The 6,136-nt window shown below is 28.6% G+C and overlaps 1 non-coding gene across 1 annotated transcript; it reads left to right on the top strand.

Moving 5' to 3' along the window:
* Positions 1-3,029: 3,029 nt before the first annotated feature.
* On the top strand, positions 3,030-5,185 carry LOC123304593. The gene has a single exon (XR_006536600.1). It is a non-coding gene; the product is annotated as a small subunit ribosomal RNA (ribosomal RNA).
* Positions 5,186-6,136: the final 951 nt, after the last annotated feature.

Consider the following 6,136-nt stretch of genomic DNA (forward strand, 5'->3'; position numbering starts at 1 on the left):
TTTTAATGAATCCCGAAAAATTCTATATATTTTACCTTTATATAGTATTTAGGACTATTTAAAAGGATAAAATTTTTTTCGAAAATCTACATATGTATCACATGTATTATACCGGTACCCTGTCGCAATATAACATGTACGATTTGTATATAAAATAAAATGAAATTTTTTCCCTAAAATTTTTTAATGAATCCCGAAAAATTCTATATATTTCACCTTTATATAGTATTTAGGACTATTTAAAAGGATAAAATTTTTTTCGAAAATCTACATATGTATCACATGTATTATACCGGTACCCTGTCGCAATATAACATGTACGATTTGTATATAAAATAAAATGAAATTTTTTCCCTAAAATTTTTTAATGAATCCCGAAAAATTCTATATATTTTACCTTTATATAGTATTTAGGACCATTTAAAAGGATAAAATTTTTTTCGAAAATCTACATATGTATCACATGTATTATACCGGTACCCTGTCGCAATATAACATGTACGATTTGTATATAAAAAAAAAATATACATTTTTTTCTAAAAATTTGCATTAATTCCAAAAATTTTTTAATAATTTATTATAATTATTAATGTTTATTGAATAATTTATTATAATGCATAAATTTCATTTAATAAAATATGATAAAAGCAAAAAAAAATTTTTTTGGTCCCAAAATAAAAATTTTTAGCTGAAAAAAATTTTTTTTTAAAAATTTTTTTCTTTAAATTTTGATTATTCTGTAAAGTTTATGATGTTTAAAGCCATTTTAAACATTATCATATTTTGAGTTTGAAGCACCGGGTGTAATGTCTTTAATATATATGATGGATAGTGCGTGTAAGTTAATGAGATGAATGTATATCTATGTATAACAGTGTATTAGTGGTATTACGTTCAGCAGTCTCACACATATGATATAGTATGGTATAGTATAAGTTGTTTATTTTTCATACTGTCCGTGTATCATTCAACAAAGGTGGTGTAGAGTTGTATATGGCTTGGTATGACGTCGTTGCAATTCTATGGACACTATGATATTACGGATGCACAGATAGAGGAATAACACTTATCGTATATGTATCATTTATGTATGTTGACTGTGTAATGAATACTAAATATAATAAAATAATACACTTTTTAATAGAATAACATTTGTTTCATGTTTTAGTATGATATTAAATGGTATAGAATAGGTTGTTTATTTTTCATACTGTCCGTGTATCATTCAACAAAGGTGGTGTAGAGTTGTATATGGCTTGGTATGACGTCGTTGCAATTCTATGGACACTATGATATTACGGAATAACAGAAAGAGGAATAAAACTTATTGTATATGTATCATTTATAACGTACTTTTATGTTGACAAGAATGAATGTATATCTATATGAAATAGTGTATTTTGTGGTATTATGTTCAACAGTCTTACATATATGATATAGTATGATATAGTATAATTTGTTTATTTTTCATACTCTAAGTGTATCATTCAACAAAGGTGGTGTAGAGTTGTATATGGCTTGGTATGACGTCGTTGCAATTCTATGGACACCATGATATCACGAAAAAACAGAAAGAAAAATAACAATTATCGTATATGTATCATCTATATTATTATTGTATTTTGACTATGTAATGAATGCCAAATTTAAAAATATACACTTTCTTAATAGAATAACATTTATTTTAGTATAATATAAAATGATATTGAATATGTTGTTTAATTTTCATACTGTTCGTGTATCATTCAACAAAGGTGGTGTAGGTATGTATATGGCTTGGTATGACGCTTTTGCATGTCTATGGACACCATGATATTACGAAAAAACAGAAAGAAGAATAACACTTTTCAAATATGTATCATTTATATATTTTATTAACATGAACGCAAAATATACAAAATTATATATATATATACTCAAAATATTCTGGATGGTAATCAGTTTGGTTTATTTTGATATTTAATATTGTATTTTGGTTTTTTTGCTAGTAATGTTTCGAATATGTATATGCTGTTATTATTTTTTAGGTGTACATTGTATTAAATTGTTATCAATTATTTAATGTATGTATACAAAATAATAGCAAAAACATTTTCAATTATTATATAAAAATTTTTTTTTTTACACATGCATATTTATTAATATATGAAATTTTATCTCAGTTTTAATAAATATGTATTGAAATGAATAATAATACAATCTTATATATATTGATAATAGTCTGGATGGTAATCAGTTTGGATTATTTTGATATTAAATATTGTATTATTATTTTTGTAAAAAAATTAATGAGAATTTTGTAAAAAAACCTCTATATGTATATCTTTTTATATCAATATTTAAAAAAAATTTTTTTTTTATTAAATTATTGATTATAAATAGAATAACATATAAATTTTTTTGTCAAAGCAAGTTCATGGGTTATAAGTTTTAAACTTTACACTCCCATATGAGCACACAATATTTATATAAAAATTATTTTTATAAATAATATTACATTGACTCACCTCATACCAAGCGAGAATATTAAGTGTTATTATAACGTTTTTTATTTAAAATTAACTTTTTAAATAAAATTAAAAAATAAATGACGCTTTCAATCTAGCGACGAGTATGAGAAAATGTTTGAAATATTTTAAGACCCATTTGGTGATGGTCTGACAAAAATCATAATTATTATTTTTTTTTTTTATTCAATAATATTTATTATGAATAACATGTTATATATTTCTTTTTGTAAAAGCAAAAAAATTATATAAATGACATAATAAAATATATATTTGAAAAAAAAAAAAATTAATAATAATATATATATCTCATATGTTTTTTCTATTAATTTTAAAACAATAGAGATATAAAAAAAAAAAAATTTATATCAGTAATGGGTGAGACCATCTGATATTTAAAATGAAATTGTAATAATATTATTATATATTAATAATTATTGTATGAAAATTTTTTTTCTTATAATAAGAAAACAAAAATATCATGTATATTATTATATATTTAATATTATAAATACAAATAGTTCCCTGGTTGATCCTGCCAGTAGTCATATGCTTGTCTCAAAGATTAAGCCATGCATGTCTCAGTACAAGCCAAATTAAGGTGAAACCGCGAAAGGCTCATTATATCAGTTATGGTTCCTTAGATCGTACCCACATTTACTTGGATAACTGTGGTAATTCTAGAGCTAATACATGCAAACAGAGTTCCGACCAGAGATGGAAGGAATGCTTTTATTAGATCAAAACCAATCGGTGTAAATTTTAATTTGCATCGTTTAATTTGGTGACTCTGAATAACTTTAAGCTGATCGCACGGTCTCGTACCGGCGACGCATCTTTCAAATGTCTGCCTTATCAACTGTCGATGGTAGGTTCTGCGCCTACCATGGTTGTAACGGGTAACGGGGAATCAGGGTTCGATTCCGGAGAGGGAGCCTGAGAAACGGCTACCACATCCAAGGAAGGCAGCAGGCGCGCAAATTACCCACTCCCGGCACGGGGAGGTAGTGACGAAAAATAACGATACGGGACTCATCCGAGGCCCCGTAATCGGAATGAGTACACTTTAAATCCTTTAACGAGGATCCATTGGAGGGCAAGTCTGGTGCCAGCAGCCGCGGTAATTCCAGCTCCAATAGCGTATATTAAAGTTGTTGCGGTTAAAAAGCTCGTAGTCGAATCTGTGTCCTACACTGTTGGTTCAATGCTCGCATTGTTTAACTAGCATGTTATGTGGGACGTCCTACCGGTGGGTGGTACAGATTATGTATAAAGTATATTTTAGTGTTATTATTTATTTAATGCATTATATATATTTTTATTATGTAATTTGTCGTAAGTGTTTAACCGTTAAGAGCGGTGGCAGCCCCCAATTGCAATCCCGTCGCGGTGCTCTTAATTGAGTGTCGAGGTGGGCCGGTACGTTTACTTTGAACAAATTAGAGTGCTTAAGGCAGGCTCAAATTTTGCCTGAATATTGTGTGCATGGAATAATGGAATAGGACCTCGGTTCTATTTTGTTGGTTTTCGGAACTCCGAGGTAATGATTAATACGGACAGATGGGGGCATTCGTATTGCGACGTTAGAGGTGAAATTCTTGGATCGTCGCAAGACGGACAGAAGCGAAAGCATTTGCCAAAAATGTTTTGATTGATCAAGAACGAAAGTTAGAGGTTCGAAGGCGATCAGATACCGCCCTAGTTCTAACCATAAACGATGCCAGCTAGCGATCCGCCGAAGTTCCTCCGATGACTCGGCGGGCAGCTTCCGGGAAACCAAAGCTTTTGGGTTCCGGGGGAAGTATGGTTGCAAAGCTGAAACTTAAAGGAATTGACGGAAGGGCACCACCAGGAGTGGAGCCTGCGGCTTAATTTGACTCAACACGGGAAACCTCACCAGGCCCGGACACCGGAAGGATTGACAGATTGAGAGCTCTTTCTTGATTCGGTGGGTGGTGGTGCATGGCCGTTCTTAGTTGGTGGAGCGATTTGTCTGGTTAATTCCGATAACGAACGAGACTCTAGCCTGCTAAATAGACGTACTTTACCGGCATCTCAAGGCCCATCGGCTGTTTGTTTCCCATTTCATTCATTTTCATGTGTGTTATGTATTGTATTTATATATGCATGTATTTTTGAGATTTAACGATCAAGATTATATTTTGTATATATTGTGCTTTATGTTGCATATGTTATGGTGTATGGGTACGCAGTTTTTTGATGTGGTTTTTACTGCCGGCGTACAAATAATTCTTTTTAGAGGGACAGGCGGCATTCTAGCCGCACGAGATTGAGCAATAACAGGTCTGTGATGCCCTTAGATGTTCTGGGCCGCACGCGCGCTACACTGAAGGAATCAGCGTGTCCTCCCAGGCCGAAAGGTCCGGGTAACCCGCTGAACCTCCTTCGTGCTAGGGATTGGGGCTTGCAATTGTTCCCCATGAACGAGGAATTCCCAGTAAGCGCGAGTCATAAGCTCGCGTTGATTACGTCCCTGCCCTTTGTACACACCGCCCGTCGCTACTACCGATTGAATGATTTAGTGAGGTCTTCGGACTGGTACGCGGCAATATTTCTGATATTGCCGATGTTGCTGGGAAGATGACCAAACTTGATCATTTAGAGGAAGTAAAAGTCGTAACAAGGTTTCCGTAGGTGAACCTGCGGAAGGATCATTAACGATATATATAAAATATATTTATTTATATTTTTTGTATTGTTTTTAAATATTCCAAAAAATAAAAATATTATTGATAAGAAATATTTTTTTTAACAAAATAACATATTAATATGTAATTTTCTCAAAATATATAATAGTAATTATGTGTTAAAAGAGATTTATTTTGGTTATGATATCATATTAAAGTAATACGCCAAACTTTTTTTATACACATAATATATCTATACATATAATATAGAGAATATTATATAAATATTAATAATATATTTGTTACATATAAAATATTTTTATATTCAATATTATTATTATTATTAAACAATAATTATTAATAAAATCTATAAATAATTTCTCTTATAAAAAAGTGAAATTAAAAATAGAATATATTGAAATTATTTGTTTATATGTATATAATCTCTATTAAGAAAAATAAAATAAGATTATAATTGATATAATCTATATTTTTATTTTTCTATGTTATATAATAAAAATAAAGAAAACACAAGATAAAATTTTTTTAAAGAATAAAATTTATTTCAAATTTAAATTTCTTTATGTTTTGTCTTGATATTTCTTTTTTTTTATTAAAAGTTATTATGTTAAAAAACAAACCCATTTGTTTTGTACCATATTAATATTATATATATTTTTATGTAGAAAATAATTTATAAAAAAAAAATAAATACATTTCTATAAAATATACCAAATATTAATTATTATATCTAGCTAGCACTAACAAAAATATCAAAAATGTTATGTATATATTTATTAATACCATAATATCTTTAATTTATATATATATATTTAAAATAAAATATATAATTTATATTCTAGAAAAATTTTTTTATTTTAAAAGAATTTATAAAGATATATAAATTAATAATTTTATTTTTTATATTAAAAATAAAGATTATTATTAATAATAATACTTACATTTAAAATTTAAAAAGAT

The sequence above is a fragment of the Chrysoperla carnea genome (genome assembly GCF_905475395.1).
Source record: "Chrysoperla carnea chromosome X unlocalized genomic scaffold, inChrCarn1.1 SUPER_X_unloc_7, whole genome shotgun sequence".
In the NCBI taxonomy this organism is placed as follows: domain Eukaryota; kingdom Metazoa; phylum Arthropoda; class Insecta; order Neuroptera; family Chrysopidae; genus Chrysoperla; species Chrysoperla carnea.